At 44.6% G+C, this 19058-nt stretch overlaps 1 long non-coding RNA gene across 1 annotated transcript in view; it reads left to right on the top strand.

The window, feature by feature from the left end:
* LOC140424758 (uncharacterized) overlaps window positions 1-19058 on the top strand; it is a 268205-nt gene that overhangs the window by 213073 nt on the left and 36074 nt on the right. Inside the window, exons 2-3 of the long non-coding RNA XR_011947680.1 lie at window positions 2239-2488; window positions 13912-13969. This is a non-coding gene — a long non-coding RNA (uncharacterized lncRNA). The remainder of the gene's footprint in view (window positions 1-2238; window positions 2489-13911; window positions 13970-19058) is intronic.

Here is a 19058-nt window from a genome sequence, read left to right as displayed (position 1 = left end):
TTATGATCATGGAAGAATTTAGAAATAGCATTCCCCTAACCATCAAGAATATTTGGATGAAAGACAAAATAAAAAGATCAGGGAAACTCCTGTTTTAACGGATACGAATGATATTTCCCACAGATGAGTGTAGGAAAAGGGTCAAATGGGAAATCAGCGACGAAATTGGAGATATAGAAAAACGTATTAATGGTAAAAGTGTTAGTAACAAGGGACAAGCTGGTAAAAGTGTTAGTAACAAGGGGCAAGCTGGTAAAAGTGTCAGTAACAAGGGGCAAGCTGAAGGTCAACCAATCTACTAAAGACGGAAATATGGAAGGCAGAGGCGAAGGAAGGCAAGTGGTTTGTTACCATTGTAACCAGGCTGCACACGCAAGATCAGACAGTTGGAAGTTAAAGAGGGGACCAATTGCAGTGGTAGGAACGCAGAGGAGTTCACAGTAACTTCATTGCAATGTTAATGTAAGCCTACTTGTGACAATAAAGATTATTATTAAGCAGATGTGTTGTGGACTCTGAGACCCAAGATAGGACTGTAGCCATTGGATAGGCGAAAAAAAAAAATAGTCAGCATTAGCCAGAGAGGTAGGGATGTGTTCACAACCTACCCAATGGAGCTCTGAAGGGCAGGTTACAGAGATGTTTAAAGATTTTGGGCGGGATTCTCCGCTAACCAGCGGGGCAGGCCATACTGGCACGAAGGAGTGGCGTGAGCCACTCCGGCATCGTGCCGCCTGGAAAATGGGCTGCCACTCGGCCCATCGTGGAGCGGAGAATCGCCGGGGGGGGGGGGGGTGCCGCCGGCAACGGCCTCCGACCGGCGCGGCGCGATTCCCGCCCCCGCCAAAAAAACGGCGCCGGAGAATTCGGCAGCCGGTGGCGGGGCGGGATTCACGCCGCCACCCCCCCACCCCCCCCCCCCCCCAAGCGATTCTCTGACCCAGTGGGGGATCGGAGAATCGGAGAATCCCGCCCCGTATATCTGAAGGAAAAACATATTACTGTTTCTCAGGAAGAGCAGGCAAAACGGCAGCACAGTGGTTAGCACTGTTGCTTCACAGCACCAAGGATCCGGGTTCGATTGCCGGCTTGGGTCACTGTCTGTGCGGAGTCTGCACGTTCTCCACATGTCTGCGTGGGTTTCCTCTGGGCTCTCCGGTTTCCTCCCACAAAGTCCCGAAAGACATGCTGTTCGGTGAATTGGATATTCTGAATTCTCCCTCTGTGTATCCGAACAGGTGTCGGAATGTGGCAACTAGGGGATTTTCACAGTAACTTCATTGCAGTGTTAATGTAAGTCTACTTGTGACACTAATAAAGATTATTATAACTTTTAAGATCTAAAGAATGACAGGGGCGAGCCAGTCATTGATGTTACAGGATAGTGCCATCTACTGTCCAGAAAGGTTGTTGCAGGATAAAGTGTTAGTGGAATCCACAGGCGAGGGGGAGCGGTTAGGTCTATGTCATCACATTAAATACATTTTAAAAGTGATTTGGATACAGGAGAGTTGATTGTTTGGGTGATACTGAAATTGTCCACTGCATGGGTTCAGTTCATTCCTGGGAATGATACCGGCTGGATTGCAAATATTGAGTATGCCTGCTGTAGTAGAGCAGCTTGTTGAGACACAATCAGCCGAGGCTTTACAGAAAGAGCATCCTGATGATTGTTTCCAGATTTTGTAGCGACGTAGTCGCAGACACACAAATTTAAACAGCAAGTGGAAGAATCTAAAAGACAGGGGAAGGATACTGAAAGTTACTCAGGAAGAAAAGATGAGAGGGAAAGAGGATGAGATGTTTGGTTCCTTGACGTCAGAGGAGTTAAAGACTTAAAGACAGCTTATTCTGAAACAGACGCAGAATACATTTCCAAGTCAGGGTGGTGAGTGACTTGGAGGGGACCCTCCAGGTGGTGGGGTTCCCAGATATCTGCTGCTCTTGTCCTTCTGGATGATAGTGGTCATGGGTTTGGAAGATGTGCTCTAATTCAGAGGGCACTCTGAAATCCTATTGTCCACTTTAGTACACTGTGTGCTCTATATTTCAATCTGTTCACTCTAATTCATCGTCTGCATTCTATTGCGGAATGCGCTCTGTGTTTCAGAGTGTGTGCTTTGTTTTGGAGCGCTGCTGCAATTCATAACGTGTGTTGTAATTCATAGTCGCCCAATTCTGATTGTGTGGTCTATTTTAGTTAGTGATCTAATTTAGAGTTTCCTCTCTATTTGGCAGAGCGGCGAGAACGCACAGCTTTTCGACAGGGGAGAACGCGGGTCACAGTTTCAAGGACTTAAAGCAACACCAGCTGGCATATAGTGAGCAAGCGGCAAGGTTTTTTAATGGTGCAAGAAGAAAGATGGAGATAGGGAACTGCGACAGCTTAAAGCAGAGTGAGAAGGATGGAAGCGTAGCAAGAGCGTTCAGTCTGAAGACAGACCCAACTCTTAAACAAAAAACAATGCCTAACATCGCAGATAAACTGGTAAGTGATTATTTGGTGTTTGTGTTGCTTATTTTTCTAGTTTTTCTTTGATAACTCATGTCAGTTATTAGTAATTGTAAGGTTTCATTGGTATTTGGACTCTTTACTAGCAATAATAGAGCTTATTGGGGTATTGGGATATAGTAATTAGAAATTAAGTTGGAAAATATATTATTTAACACGCAATAATGTTGACAGGATAGGAGACGTGGTGTGACTGCAGCATGCGGGAATCCCTTTGACGCCGGTGTAATCCAGGGGTAACGCATCTGCAGTAGGTTTCTGCGATGTGAGGAGCTTCGGCCCAGTCACTGAGATGGAGGCCGAGCTGCAGACACTGCGGCAAGTCAGGGAAGGGCAGAGTTACCTGGACATTTTATTCCAGAAGGTGGTCACGCCCCTTATGCTGATTTGGTCAGTGGTCAGATAAAGGAGGGATTTTCTTTTTATTTGTCAGGTGATGTAAGCCTCACTGGGAAGGCTTGCATTTGTTGCCCAACCCTAACTGCCCTTGAATTAACTGGCTTGTCAGGTCTATTTCAGAGGGCAGCTAAGTGTCAACCACAGTGTTGAGGATCTGCATTGGCAGGTAGGCCAGACCGGGTAAGGACAGCAGATTTCCTTCACTAAAGGACAATAGTGAATCAGATGGGTTTTTGCAACAATCGATAATAGTTTCATCGTCAAGATTGCTGAGACTATCTTTACAATTCCATATTTATTAATTGAATTTAATTCAAATTCCACCATCTGCCATGGTGGGTTTTGCATCTGTGTCCATCGAGCATTAGGGGGTCTCCGGATTATTATTCCAGTCACATTATAAATACGCCACCATCTCCCCGAGATGCGATCTCGAGGTGAGGCAGGTAAGGCGACCCAGTAGATCAAAGTGGAGCAGCCTCATCCATTTAGAGTTCTTGCAGCTTATTGCATGAAAGGAGCAGCTGCAGGTTGGATATGTTGCCTGACCATGGCACCATGATAAAGGAGGCCATTTAAGCTGGGGGAATGAACAGGAATATTGGGGTACAGTAGTCAGAGGGCTGGACACAATCGTTCTCCAGCTGAGAGCCTGAATTCAGATGGCTGGGTGGCCAGAGTTCAGGACATGTGCTAAGGGTTGGAGAGGAACTTACAGTGGTAGATGGTAGGATCTGGTGGCCGTGGTCCTTGTTGGTAGCAATGACATACCTAGGATTAGCAAAGAGGTTCTAGTTGGGGATTATGTGCATCTAAGTGGCCAAATTAAAAAGCAGAACCTCAAAGGTAATAATCATCTGAGCCACGAACAAACTGTCGTAGGGTAAATAGGATTAGAGAGCTGAGTGAGTGGCTGAAAGACTGGTGAGGGAGAAATAGGTTTTGATCCATGGGGTACTGCCACCTGTACTGGGGCAATGTGGTTGACTCTTGAGTGCCCTCAGGGATGGGCAATAAATGCTGGCCAGCCAGCAACGCCCACATCCAATGAATGAATTTTTTTAAAGTGGAAGTTGTACCTTTGGGACAGCCGTTAACTGAACTGTGTTGGGTCCAGTGTTTTGGCAAGTTGTATAACTAGGGTGGGAGAGAGGGCCTTCAAATAACGTGAGGAAGAGATCATGCGAGAGGAGATATGGTAAATCAAAGGGAAACAACAAGGTAATAGAGCAGGTTGATGATTTGAGTAATGACAACTAGGGTGCGGCAGAGAGTCCAAATTTAAGAGTGGACCAGCAGATAAGGCCAGCGACTGCAAAAATGGTAAAAAGGCAGAATTAAAGGCTCTATATCTTAATGCACACAGCATTCAGACCAAGATTAACAAATTGTTAGCACAGGTAGAAATAAGTAAGTATGACCTGATCGCCAATACAGCAACATGCAGTTGCAGGGTGACCAAGGCTGGGACTTGAATATTGAAGGATATTTGACATTTCGGAAAAATAGGAAGGAAGGAAAAAGTGGTGGGGGAGCTCTGTGAATGAAGGTAGAAGACAGAGATTACCTTGGCTCAAAAGAGCTAAATGAAGATTAAACAAAATCAAATCAAATCAAATAAATAAAGAGAATGAGTCTGGGTAGAGATAAGAAATAGTAAAGGCAAAAAGTCACTTAGTGAGTAGTTTATAGGCCTCCTGACAATATTACACAGGATAGGATATACAGGAAAAAAATAAATGGGAAAGAAGTGTTACAATAACCAGGCATGACTTTATTCTACAGGCAGATTGGGTAAATCAGATTGGCAAAGGTAGCTCAGACCATGTTCGTAGAGTGCATTTGGAATATTGAGCAGTACATTTGAGAGCTAACCAGCGAGAAGACTGTTGTGAGCCTGGTAATGAGTAATGAGGCAAGAATAATCAATAACTTCAGAGCAAAGGAGCTTCTAGGCAACAATGATCACAACATGATATAATTTCATGTTCAGTTAGAAGGGGAGAAGTGAGTCACAGACTACTGTTTTAAACCTGAAAAATAAGGCTAATTTTAAGGGTATGAAAGCTGATGAAGCTAGAGTGAATCAAGAAATTATGTTAAAAAATAAGACCGAGAAGATACAGTGGCAGACTTTTGATGAGATATCTAATAACTCAGTGGTTAGCACTGCTGCCTCACGGCACCAGGGACATGTGTACGATTCTGACCTTGGGAGAGTGTCCGTGTGGAGTTTACACATTCTCTCAGTGTCTGAGCGGGTTCCTCCGGGTGCTCCAATTTCCTCCCACAGTCCAAAGATGTGCCGGTTAGGTGGATTGGCCATGATAAATTGCCCTGAGTGTCCAAAGGTTAGGTGGGGTCAGGGGAATAGGGCTGGGGAGTGGGCCGAGATAGGGTGCTCTTTCAGCGGGTTGGTGCAGACTCGATGGGCCGAATGGCCTCCTTCTGCACTGCAGGGATTCTATGATTCTGAAGATTTATCCCAGTGAGAGCAAAATGCTCTTTGAGAAGGCATGCATCATCTATGGCTGAATAAGGGAGTGGAGGATAGTGTCAAATTGAAAGAAACACTGTTCAAATCTGCAAGGATTGATGGTAGGTCAGAGGATTGGTGAAATTATGAGAACGAGCACAAAATTATTGAAAAAAGATGGAGAAATAAGCTTATGAGAGAAAGCTGACTTGTAATATAAAACGATTATTTAAAATAGGAAAAGAGTAACGAATGATACTGTTAGTCCTCCAGAGAGTCAGTCTGGGAAATTGATAATGAAAAACAAGAAAGTGGCAGCGGCGTTGAACAGGGATTTTCTGTCTGTCTTCACTGTAGAAGACATACAAAACTTCCCAAAGATATTTGAAAATCAAGATGTGATTGGGAAGGAGGAACGTAACATAATTGCCATCACGAGGGAAAAGGTGCTGGGCAAACTAATAGACTTAAAGATTGACAATGAACTAATAACTAATAGATTTAAAAATTGAGTCCCACCTGATGAAGGAGCAGTGCTTCGAAAGCTAGTGATTCCAAACAAACCTGGTGGACTTTAATCTGGTTTTGTAAGACTTATTACTGTGCCCACCCCAGTCCAATGCCAGCATCTCCACACCATGATCAGAAAATAGTGAATGTCACTCCTTTATTCAAGAAAGGATGGGGACAGAAAACAGCACGATAGCATAGTGGTTAGCACAATTGCTTCACAGCTCCAGGGTCCTAGGTTCGATTCCCGGCTTGGGTCACTGTCTGTGCGGAGTCTGCACGTTCTCCTCGTGTGTGCGTGGGTTTCCTCCGGGTGCTCCGGTTTCCTCCCACAGTCCAAAGACGTGCAGGTTAGATGAATTAACCGAAGCAAGGAGTCAGGAGGGCTAGAAGGGGTCACGAAAAGTCATTGGCAAATAGGGTTAAGGAAAATCCCAAGGCTTTTTACACGTACATAAAAAGCAAGAGGGTAGCCAGGGAAAGGGTTGGCCCACTGAAGGATAGGCAAGGGAATCTATGTGTGGAGCCAGAGGAAATGGGTGAGGTACTAAATGAATACTTTGCATCAGTATTCACCAAAGAGAAGAAATTGGTAGATGTTGAGTCTGGAGAAGGGTGTGTGTCGATAACCTGGGTCACATTGAGATCCAAAAAGACGAGGTGTTGGGTGTCTTAAAAAATATTAAGGTAGATAAGTCCCCAGGGCCTGATGGGATCTACCCCAGAATACTGAAGGAGGCTGGAGAGGAAATTGCTGAGGCCTTGACAGAAATCTTTGGATCCTCGCTGTCTTCAGGGGATGTCCCGGAGGACTGGAGAATAGCCAATGTTGTTCCTCTGTTTAAGAAGGGTAGCAAGGATAATCCCGGGAACTACAGGCCGGTGAGCCTTACTTCAGTGGTAGGGAAATTACTGGAGAGAATTCTTCGAGACAGGATCTACTCCTATTTGGAAGCAAATGGACGTATTAGTGAGAGGCAGCACGGTTTTGTGAAGGGAAGGTCGTGTCTCACTAACTTGATAGAGTTTTTCGAGGAGGTCACTAAGATGATTGATGCAGGTAGGGCAGTGGATGTTGTCTATATGGACTTCAGTAAGGCCTTTGACAAGGTCCCTCATGGTAGACTAGTACAAAAGGTGAAGTCACACGGGATCAGGGGTGAGCTGGCAAGGTGGATACAGAACTGGTTAGGCCATAGAAGGCAGAGAGTAGCAATGGAAGGATGCTTTTCTAATTGGAGGGATGTGACCAGTGGTGTTCCACAGGGATCAGTGCTGGGACCTTTGCTCTTTGTAGTATATATAAATGATTTGGAGGAAAATGTAACTGGTCTGATTAGTAAGTATGCAGACGACACAAAGGTTGGTGGAATTGCGGATAGCGATGAGGACTGTCGGAGGATACAGCAGGATTTAGATTGTTTGGAGACTTGGGCGGAGAGATGGCAGATGGAGTTTAATCCGGACAAATGTGAGGTAATGCATTTTGGAAGGTCTAATGCAGGTAGGGAATATACAGTGAATGGTAGAACCCTCAAGAGTATTGAAAGTCAAAGAGATCTAGGAGTACAGGTCCACAGGTCATTGAAAGGGGCAACACAGGTGGAGAAGGTAGTCAAGAAGGCATACGGCATGCTTGCCTTCATTGGCCGGGGCATTGAGTATAAGAATTGGCAAGTCATGTTGCAGCTGTATAGAACCTTAGTTAGGCCACACTTGGAGTATAGTGTTCAATTCTGGTCGCCACACTACCAGAAGGATGTGGAGGCTTTAGAGAGGGTGCAGAAGAGATTTACCAGAATGTTGCCTGGTATGGAGGGCATTAGCTATGAAGAGCGGTTGAATAAACTCGGTTTGTTCTCACTGGAACGAAGGAGGTCGAGGGGCGACCTGATAGAGGTCTACAAAATTATGAGGGGCATAGACAGAGTGGATAGTCAGAGGCTTTTCCCAGGGTAGAGGGGTCAATTACTAGGGGGCATAGGTTTAAGGTGAGAGGGGCAACGTTTAGAGTAGATGTACGAGGCAAGTTTTTTACGCAGAGAGTAGTGGGTGCCTGGAACTCGCTACCGGAGGAGGTGGTGGAAGCAGGGACGATAGTGACATTTAAGGGGCATCTTGACAAATACATGAATAGGATGGGAATAGAGGGATACGGACCCAGGAAGTGTAGAAGATTGTAGTTCAGTCGGGCAGCATGGTCGGCACGGGCTTGGAGGGCCGAAGGGCCTGTTCCTGTGCTGTACATTTCTTTGTTCTTTGTTTGTTTGTTGAATTGGCCACGCTAAATTGCCCTTAGTGTCCAAAATTGCCCTTAGTGTTGGGTGGGGTTACTGGGTTATGGGGATAGGGTGGAGGTGTGGGCTTGGGTAGGGTGCTCTTTCAAAGAGCCGATGCAGACTCGATGGGCCGAATGGCCTCCTTCTGAACTGTAAATTCTATGAAAACTCTAGTTCAGTTAGTCTAACATCTATCATAGGGAAATTGCTGGAATCCATTATCAAGGAGGTTATCACAGGGTATTTCCTGAATCATAATTTGATCAGAAAGTATCCACATATGTTTGTGAAAATAAACCATGTTTAACAAATTTATTTGGGGTTTTGAGGAAATAACAGACAAGAAGCAGATAGTAATAATTCAGCTCCAGGTTTCCCAACTATCCTGTCAAACAAAGTTTCTGCTCCACTGAATGAGTTCAGTTCCATGTTTTCCACCTCTCCTTTGAGGCTTCTTTTGTCTTAAAAGTGTTTACACAAACTCTGAGGTCCAGCCACCGATTTCCGCAATAATTTCAAATCATGTCTCACAAACTGTAGTGAGATCTCACAGAGCTTAGAAATGCTTCGGATATCTTTCTGGCCTCTCATGATCCAATTTCTTTTCAACACTTTGTGACTTTGCTGAACAGCATCCTGTCCTCATACCAGTTTCCTCTGTTCCTTTATCATCAGACTTCTTGGAAACGTCTCTTCATTCCACAAGTTTCCTTAATGAGCTGTCCTTTAGGTTTCTCCACTTTTCTTAACCATTACTCCATAGTATGGCTGTTCATCCAACAAAGCTGAGAGAGATGGTCCCTCTCTAGCTTCCTGTAACCAAAACAGCCTCCCCAAACAGGTGCCGGAATGTGGCGACTAGGGGCTTTTCACAGTAACTTCATTGAAGCCTACTCGTGACAATAAGCGATTTTCATTTCATTTCATGAATTCAACTAAAACAGTCACAAAAGCTTTACTACCTTAAAGGTGCCTGCTAAGCAACAACTTGTCCCCTCTCCCAGCTTGTTTATTTTTCACGCTGTGTAAGCACAATAGAAGGACAGTTTGAAATGACCAAACCCTCACGCACGTAAACACCTTTGTCTATCATGAATTTTATTCGAGGTTTACTCTTCTTACACTGCTCCTTATATTGAATTAAACAGCATGGTAGCACAGTGGTTAGCACAGTTGCTTCACAGCGCCAAGGTCCCAGGTTCGATTCCCGGCTTGGGTCACTGTCTGTGCGGAGTCTGCACATTCTCCCCGTGTCTGCGTGGGTTTCCTCCGGGTGCTCCGGTTTCCTCCCACAGTCCAAAGATGTGCGGGTTAGGTGGATTGGCCATGCTAAATTGCCCTTAGTGTTCAAAAAGGTTAGGTAGGGTTATTGGGTTATGTGGATGTAGTTGACTGAAGTAGGGAGCTCTTTCCAAGGCTTGGTGCAGACCCGATGGGCCGAATGGCCTCCTTCTGCATTGTAAATTCTATGATTCTATGAAATCCATACCTTTTTTCTAATATTTAACAATACAAATATAGCTTATCTAAAACTACCCCTGCTTCCCTGATCATGGGCAAAAATTTGGCAGATGGAGTATAATGTGGGAAAATGTGAACTTGTCCACTTTAGCAGAAAGAATAGAAAAACAGTATAACATTTAAATGGATGGAGATTGCAGTGGTTAAGAGGGAGAAGCCCATCCTTGTGTATAAATCACAGACGGTGAATATGTAGCTACAGCAGGTCGTGAGAAAGGCAAATGGAATGTTGTTGTTCATTGCAGGGGGATATGGAATTTAAAACTAGGGAAGTTTTACTGAAGCTGTACAGAGCCTTGGTGAGACTGGATCTGGAATACTGAGCACAGTTTTGATCTCCTTATTTGACAACTGGACATAACTGTGTGAGAAACTGTTCGGAGAATGTGCGTTTGACAAATACTTGGGATGAATGACTTTTCTGATGAAAACATTGAAAATTTGGCCTCAGATTAAGGGGTGCGGACTTGGACTCAGTGTGCACGCTCTAATTTAGAGTGTGCTCTTATTGCAATCTTCAGCAGCACCTAGAGGAGAGTGCAAGAGGAGATTGAAAACAGTGCGAGATTGCAGGGAGAAAGCAGAGTGTGAGCTCGGAGGTTGGAGCTCCTGAGGTGACGTCAGGGTTCAAAAGTGAGGCGGGGAAAGTTGAAGCAGCTGAATGGGCGAGTGCTGCTCTTTTTCCTCACACAGGAAAGAGTACCCTACCTAGACCCACGCCTCGACCTTATCCACGTAACCCAGTAACCACAGCGAAACGTTTGGACACTGATGGGCAATTTAGCATGGTCAAGCCACCTAACCTGCACAATTTTGGACTGTGGGTGGAAACTAGAGCACCCGGAGGAAACTCACACAGAACACAGGGAGAAATGCAAATTCCACACAGTCACCCGAGGCCGGAATTGAACCCTGGTCCCTGGCACTGTGACGCATCAGTGCTAACCACTGTGTCACCATGTACTAATCAGAGCAGAAAGAGCAGGATATATCAGATGAATAGGTGGCTGAAGTGATGGTAGAAGGGGGAGGGTTTCAAATTAATGGGTTATTGGGACTGGTTCTGGTGGAGGTGGGACCTGTGCAAATTGGACGGGTTACACCTGGGCAGGCCCGAGACTGATGTCTGGGGCGAGTATTTGCGAGATTGGTTGGGGAGGGTTGAAACTAAATGGCAGGGGACGGGTACCTATGCAAGGAGTCAGAGGAGGAGGAATCAAGGACAAGAACAAAAGATAGGCAGAAGATAATAAGAAAAGTGAGAGGCAGAGAAATCAAGGGCCAGAATTAAATAGGCCCACAGTGAAAAATAATGGCAACGGGCCAAGGATTGTTAAAGAACATGCCTTAAGGCTTTGTGCCTTAATGCGCGGAGCATTCACAATTCAGTGGATACAACATTGCGTAAATAGATGTAAATGAGTACGATGTAGTTGGGAGACATGGCTGAAGGTTACCAGGGTTTGGAACTAAACATCCATGGGTATTCAGTATTTAGGAAGGACAGAAAAAAGGAATAGGCGGTAGAGTTGCATTGCTGGTTAAAGAGGAAATTAATAGTGGGGAAGGATATTAGCACCAAAGATGTGGCATCTGTATGAGTGGAGTTGAGAAACACTAAGTGGCAAAAAATGTTTGTGGGGGGTGTATATCGATCCTCAAACTGTGGAGATGATGTTGGGGATGGCATTAAGCAGGAAATTAGAGACGCATGCAATAAAGGAACATCTGTATTATGTGGGTGACTTTAATCTGCATATAGATTGGGCTAATCAAATTAGTAACAACACCATAGAGGAGGAATTCTTGGAGTGTATAAAGGACAGTTTACTGGACTAATACGTTGAGAAACAAACTAGAGAACAGGTCATCCTAGACTGGGTACTGTGTAATGAGAACGGAATCATTGGCAAAATGAAAAAGGAACAATTGACAATCTAGTTGTGTGAGGACCCTTGGGGATGAACGACTATAATATGATAGAAGTCTTCATCAAGATGGGAAGTTACATAGTTAATTTTGAGACTAGAGTCCTGAATCTAAATAAAGGAAACTACAATGGTATGAGGTGCGAGTTGGCTATGATGGATTGAAGAGCGTTATTTAAAAGATAGACCATGGAAAACATTCAAAGAGCGCATTCGTGAACTGCAACAATTGTTCATTCCTGTCTGGTGCAAAAAATGAAATGGGAAAGGTGACCAAACCATATCTTACAAGGGAAATTAGAGATAACATTAGATCCAAGTAAGAGGCATACAAATTGGACAGGATAAACAGCAGACCCGAGGATTGGTTGCAATTTAGAATTCAGCAAAGGAGGAGGAAGAAATTGATTAAGAAGGGGAAAATACAAATATAGGAGTAAGCTTTGAGGGAATATTAAAACTGACTAAAAGCTTCTATAGTATTTGAAGAGAAATAGATTGATGAAGACAAATGTCGGTCCCTTACAGTCAGAAACAGGGAACTTTACAATGGGGAACAAAGAAATGGCTGGCCAACTAACTACATATTTAGTTCTGACTTCATGAAGGAGAGCAAAAATTATTTTTTGTATAAATTTGAAAAAATGAAAATCGCTTATTGTCACAAGTAGGCTTCAAATGAAGTTACTGTGAAAAGCCCCTAGTCGCCACATTCCGGCGCCTGTTCGGGGAGGCTGGTATGGGAATTGAACCGTGCTGCTGGCCTGCCTTGGTCTGCTTTAAAAGCCAGCAATTTAGCCCAGTGAGCTAAACCAGCTCCTGGTTTTAGAATACCCAATTTAGAATTTAGAATACCCAATTCATTTTTTCCAATTAAGGGGCAATTTCGCGTGGCCAATCCACATACCCTGCACATCTTTGGGTTGTGGGGCGAAACCCACGCAAACACGGGGAGAATGTGCAAACTCCACACAGCCAGTGACCCAGAGCTGGGATCGAACCAGGGACCTCGGCGCCATGAGGCTGCAGGGCTAACCCACTGCGCCATCGTGCTGCCCAGGAGAGCAAAAATAACATACCAGAAATGTTGGGGAACACAGGGTTTAGTGAGAGGGAGGGACTGAAGGAAATCATTATTAGTAAGGAAAAGGTGTTGAGGAAATTGACAGAATTGAAGGGCGATAAATCCCCAGGGCCTGATCAACTACGTCCCAGAGTACCTAAGTAAGTGCCCCTAAAATTAGTGGATGCATTGGTGATCACATTCCAAGATTCTATAGACTCTGGAACAGTTGCTACAGATTGGAGGGTAGCTGATGTAATTCCACCATTTAAAAAGGGAGGTCGAGAGAAAACAGAAAATTTTGGACCAGTAGCCTGACATCAGTAGTGGGGAAAATTTGAGAATCCATTATCAAAGATTTAATAACGGAGCACTTGGAAAACAATGGCAGGATCGGACAGAGTAGGCATGGATTTGCGGAAGGGAAATCATGCTTGACAAATCTACTGGAATTCTTTGAGGATATAACTATTAGAGTTGATGAGGAGGAGCCAGTGGATGTGGTTTTGTTTGGACTTTCAGAATGATTTTGACCAAATCCCACGTGCAAAGACCCCGTGTAAAATTAAAGCTCATGGGATTGGGGGTAATGTGTTGAGATGGATAGAAAACTGGTTGGCAGACAAAAAACAAGTGGCAGGTAGTGACTAGTGGGGTACAACATGGATCAATATCCAGGACCCCAGCTATTCGCAATATATATCAATGATTTAGTAAGTAAAGTCAAAAGCAATCTCCATAGTCCCAGATGACCACAGACCCCTTTGAGGGGGAGAGCTGACTGGTGGCGATTTATCCCGAGGATCACCAAACCAAGGCGGTTCAAGAAGGCAATTCACCACCACCTTCTGAAGGGCAACTAGGGACGGGCAATAAATTCTGGCCTAACCAGTGACGCCCACATCCTGTAAATGAATAACAAGAAACTTCAGATGAGAGGCAAGGTTGAGAAGGTGGGGCCTTCAGGAATAACCTCAGCTGGTACGGGAATAGAACCTGCACTGTCGGCCTCGCTCTGCATCACAGACCAGCTGTCCAGCCAACTGAGCTAAATCGAGCAGGCTTGACGGGCTGAATGGCCTAACCCTGCTCCTATTTTCTATGTTTGTTTTTCAGGCCAGTTATGTTATTGTTTGAACCAAAACATGCTCCACCTGAAGTCAGCACCAGGATTGAGTCTTTTCTAACTTATTTGTGCTTTTTCTTACTTTTTGACACTGTAGCAATTGGTTTCTGCTCTCGTACAGCGGAGGAAGTTGGCGTGAATCTGCTGAATATCCAGTAAGTTGTCAAGGTGTCTTCTCCAAACTTTTAAAGTTGCTCTGGAATATTTGTTAAGATGAATAAACATCGAAGAGAAAATAAATAATTGACTTGGGCGGAGAGATGGCAGATGAAGTTTAATCCGGACAAATGTGAAGTAATGCATTTTGGAAGGTCTAATAGAGGTAGGGAATATACAGTGAATGGTAGGACCCTCAAGAGTATCGACAGTCAGAGAAATCTAGGTATACAGGTGTGTTGGCTTCCATTAACAGGGGGATTGAGTTTAAGAGCAGTGAGGTTTTGCTGCAGCTTTATAAAACTCTGGTTAGGCCACACTTGGAATATTGTGTCCAGTTCTGGTCGCCTCATTATAGGAAGGATGTGGATGCTTTGGAGAGGGTGCAGAGGATATTTACCAGGATGCTGCCTGGACTGGAGGGCATGTCTTATGAAGAAAGGTTGAGGGAGCTAGGGCTTTTCTCACTGGAGCGAAGAAGGAAGAGAGGTGACTTGATAGAGGTGCACAAGATGATTAGAGTCATCGACAGAGTGGATAGCCAGAGATTTTCCCCAGGGTGGAAATGGCTGTCACGAGGGGACATAATGTTAAGGTGATTGGAGGAAGGTATAAGGAAGATGTCAGAGGTCAGTTCTTTACACAGAGACTGGTGGGTGTGTGGGTGCACTGCCAGCAGAGGTTGTGGAGTCACAGTCATTAGGGACATTTAAGCGACTCTTAGACAGGCACGTGGACAGCAGTAAATTGAAGGGGTGTAGGTTAGGTTGATCTTAGATTAGGATAAATGGTCGGCACAACATCGTGGGCCGAAGTGCCTGTACTGCGCTGTACTGTTCTATGTTCTCAAAGAAAAAGGAGGGATGGGTAATGGCGGAGGAATAAGACAAGATGAGAGATTTTGTACTTTGAAAAATGGAACTGCAAATAGATTATCAACTTAGAAGGTTGCAGTAGTTAAATGCAGATGTCGAGGAAAGTCTAGAGGAAAGAGTAACCCCACGTATAAATTTTCACAGAAAAATACTTTTCACTGTACTTCGGTACATGTGACAATAAATCAAATCAAATCAAAATGAGAAATTCACAATGCAAAGGAGGCCTAGTTGCAGATATTAAAAATGATTTTTCCTAAGGTTATAAAGGTGCAAGAGAGATAAGAAAAGTTAAATGTTTTCATTGTAATAAAGTTTGGACACACAAGGTCGCAGTGTTGAGCCCTTCAGAAAAGTACAGGGAAGACAGACTCTTTGAAAAAAGCAGGAGGTTTATTAAAGTGGGAAAAAAACTATGGTTGCAACTGAAGAGATGCAAAAGAGTATGCAGCTTGTTCAGAGGTTGATTGATAAGAAGATATCAGGGGCTGGATCCTCCGGTTGACGACGCCGAAATCACGTTTGGCGATCGGCCTGAGAATCAAAGTTCCCGACCAAATCAGGCTCAGCGCCGCTTTCACGATGCTCCCCCCCCCCCCAAAGTGCGCCACATATCGACCCTGAGGCCTGCTCCCTATGCTCCGCCCCCGACTGGCCGAGTTCCCGACTGCGTGGGTCTCTCATGGTCTCATCCGTCGGGAATTCGGCGTGGCGGCTGCGGACAAAGTCCAGCACCGCCACAGTTGGGGGAGGGCCGATCCGCGGGTGGGGAGACTTCATCAGGCACTGGGGGCACTGTGGTGGAGGTGGTCCAGGGCACGTGAGCCAGTTGAAGGGGGGGCTGTTTCGCGGGCCGGGTCCGCAAGTGGCCACCGCCATGTTGCACGGTGCGGATGCTGCAGGCTGCTGCCGTGCGCATGCGCGGCCTTGGAACCGGCAATTCTCCGGGCTGTATCGGCAGCTAGAGCCGGGTGCTCTACACTGCCTTCCTGCTAGCCCCCAGCAGAACAGGGAATCGGTAGCCGCTTTACGCCATTTTTTCTGGAGTAAAAAGCCACCGTTCCCACACTGGCGTGGGGACATAGCCCTAGAATCGGAGAATCCAGCCCCAGACCCTTTAAGGGTAAGGTTTACTCATCTGTATGCAGTGGCGTAGATAAGGAGGATAAGATCTTAAGGGGTACAGGGAGCAACAAGTTGGGATAAATGTGTATTTTTCCGATTGGCAGGCAGTGACTAGTGGGGTACCACAGTGATCTGTGCGAGGACCCCAACTGTTCAGATTATATATTAATGATTTGGTGGAGGGAACTAAATGTACTATCTCCAAATTTTCAGATTTGGATTTGTTTATTCGTACGTGTACCGAGTTCTGCAAACTGTCATGGGAGTGTCACTTTAAGAAATGTTTGTCTTCTCAAGTGGCTGCAGTGATGTCATTGTGTGGGTGGAGCTGGACTCTGGCTCTGCTTTTTACTTTCGTTTTGAGCTGGAAGCTGTTTTTGACTCTGAATTTTACTTTCGGTTTTCAGTTGGGGAGCTGCATCCAAACCAAGCAGGTGTACTTTGGTCTCTCTCTCTGCATGCTAAAGAATGTCTCCAGATCACTTGATAATTTCAAAATAATACCTGTTTCTGTAAGGAATGAAAACTTACAGTTTTTGTAGGGAAAAAGGCTGTTTGGCTTATGGACGTTGTTAGGAAAGTTACTAAGGGTTACCGATAGAGTACTGTATCTTGGTGAGGGGTATCTGTGTTGATAGTTGATAAGATGTTACTGTGTGTTTATAAAATGTTAACTAGCTTCATAGAATAAACATTGTTTTGTTTAAAAATACTTAAGATCTCTGTTGCATCACACCTGGAAAGTGGGCCCTTGTGCTCCTCATAACCAAAATCTATTAAATTGTGTGGGTCAAGTGAACTCCATGATATACTTTGGTGTTCTCTAAACCTGGCCCATTATAAATTGGGGGCTCGTGGGGTAAAAGTCTATCTTTCGTGATTGGGTTGGCTTAGTGAACTTAAAGACAGTGAGGGGTGAGCATATTTGTGTTTGCTTTTCAGGTGTGGTATTCCAGTTTAAGTAGGGAGTGTGTTGTGGACAATGGCTCTTTTGGAAGTTTTTGTGGATGGAGAAGGTCACATGCAGTACCTTACGAACAGAGACTAAAAAAAGGCTTATAGATTTGGCAAAAACATTGCAGTTAACGTTACCTGACAGCATACAAAATGAAGAGGTACTTACGGCGATAGCTGAGCATTTAACATTGCCTGAGACACAGTCCGACTCATTAGAAATGGCAAAAATTCAGTTACAGACTAAGCAACGTGAACATGAAAAAGAAATAAAACAGCTTGAATACGAAATGAGGGAAATAGAAGGAATAGCCCTAGCAGAACAACAAGAAAGAGAAAGGGAAGTACAGATAAGGGAAAACGAAAAAGAGAGAGAGTTTGAACTTCAGAAAATGGCCATGAAACATGACAGTCAGTTAGAATTGGCGGATGTAAAGGGAAACATGCAGTTTGAGGATAGTGATGAGGATAAAGAGAAAGAGCCTCAGAGTCGAAGGCTTGGTGGGGATCTATTTAAATATGTTCAAGCATTGCCAAGGTATGATGAGAAGGAGGTAGAAGCCTTTTTCATTTCATTTGAGAAGGTAGCTAAACAAATGAAATGGTCACAGGACATGTGGGCATTACTGATTCAAACAAAGCTGGTAGGTAGGGCTAGTGAAGTGTTTGCATCACAATCAGAGGATGTATCTGGGACGTATGAGGTGGTGAAAAAATCCATCTTAGGTGCTTATGAACTAGTGCCTGAAGCCGACAGACAAAGGTTTAGAAATTTAGGTAAAGAACCTGGTCAAACAGACATGGAGTTTGAAAGGATTAAACAGAGTAATTTTGTTAGGTGGATAAGGACTTTGAAAATAGACCAAAAGTATGAAGCTCTCAGAGAAATTATACTTTTGGAGGAGTTTAAAAATTCAATTCCTGATGTAGTGAGAACTCATGTGAGGGAGCAGAGGGTTAAAACCGCGAGGTTAGCAGCAGAAATGGCAGATGATTATGAATTAGTTCATAAATCAAAGTTTGGTTTCCGACATCAGTTTCAGTCTGTGAGGTACAGAAACTGGGGAAACGAGAAATACTCAAGTGGTAAAAGTAAAGGTGATCTGATGGGAGATAATAAGGAGAGTGTACCTCAGATTAAAAAAGAAAATCAGGAGGGTGGAAAAGAAATGAAAAGTTTCAGATGTTTTCACTGTAATAAACTAGGTCATGTCAAGTCACAATGTTGGTGGTTGAAGAAAAGCACTGGGAAGGCTGATGTGGTAAAACAGGATAAGACAGTGGGGTTTGTTAAAGTGGTAAAGGAAAGCCCAAGTGAAGCGAAGGAGCTGCAAAAGATTGTACAGCCTGATCAAGAGGTGATTGATAAGAAGGTGCCAGATCTCTTTAAAGAATTTACTTATGTGGGTAAATTTTACTCAGGTTTACCCGGAGGAGTAGGTATTAAAGTCACAATTTTAAGAGATAAGGGAGCTAGTCAATCATTGATGGTAAGAGATGAGGAGTTATATAGTTTGGGAGGAATATTGCCAGAAAAGGTAGTAATATGTGGAATTCAGGGTGAGAAGAGTAGTGTTCCATTATATAAGGTAAGGTTGGAAAGTCCAGTGAAGAGTGGTGAAGTGGTAGTAGGAGTAATAGAGAAACTATCTTGTCCAGGAAGTCAGTTTATCTTGGGTAATGATATAGCTGGATCGGAGTTGGGAGTGATGCCTACTGTAGTTGATAAGTCAGTGGAAAATCAGACAACTGAAGTGTTGAAGGATGGATAGTTCAATTATCAGAAACAATTTTTGATCAGATGTTTGGAAAAGAACAAGAACAGGTGGAGGATGGGGCGGATAATTTTAGTTCAGGAAAATTGGCGGAGTTACAAGTGTATATACCAGGGCCGAAATTCTCCGACCCCCGCTCGATTCTCCTGCCCGGCTGGGCCGAAGTCCCGCCGCTAAAATGCCTGTCCCGCCGGCGTAAATTAAATCACCTACCTTAACGGCGGGACAAGGCAGCGCGGGCGGGCTCCGGGGTCCTGGGGGGGGGGGCGCGGGGCGATCTGGCCCCGGGGGGTGCCCCCACGGTGGCCTAGCCCGCGATCGGGGCCCACCGATCCGCGGGCGGGCCTGTGCCGTGGGGA

Source organism: Scyliorhinus torazame, chromosome 6 (assembly GCF_047496885.1).
Source record: "Scyliorhinus torazame isolate Kashiwa2021f chromosome 6, sScyTor2.1, whole genome shotgun sequence".
NCBI classification, from domain to species: domain Eukaryota; kingdom Metazoa; phylum Chordata; class Chondrichthyes; order Carcharhiniformes; family Scyliorhinidae; genus Scyliorhinus; species Scyliorhinus torazame.
This window is presented reverse-complemented; position numbering and strand designations above follow the sequence as displayed.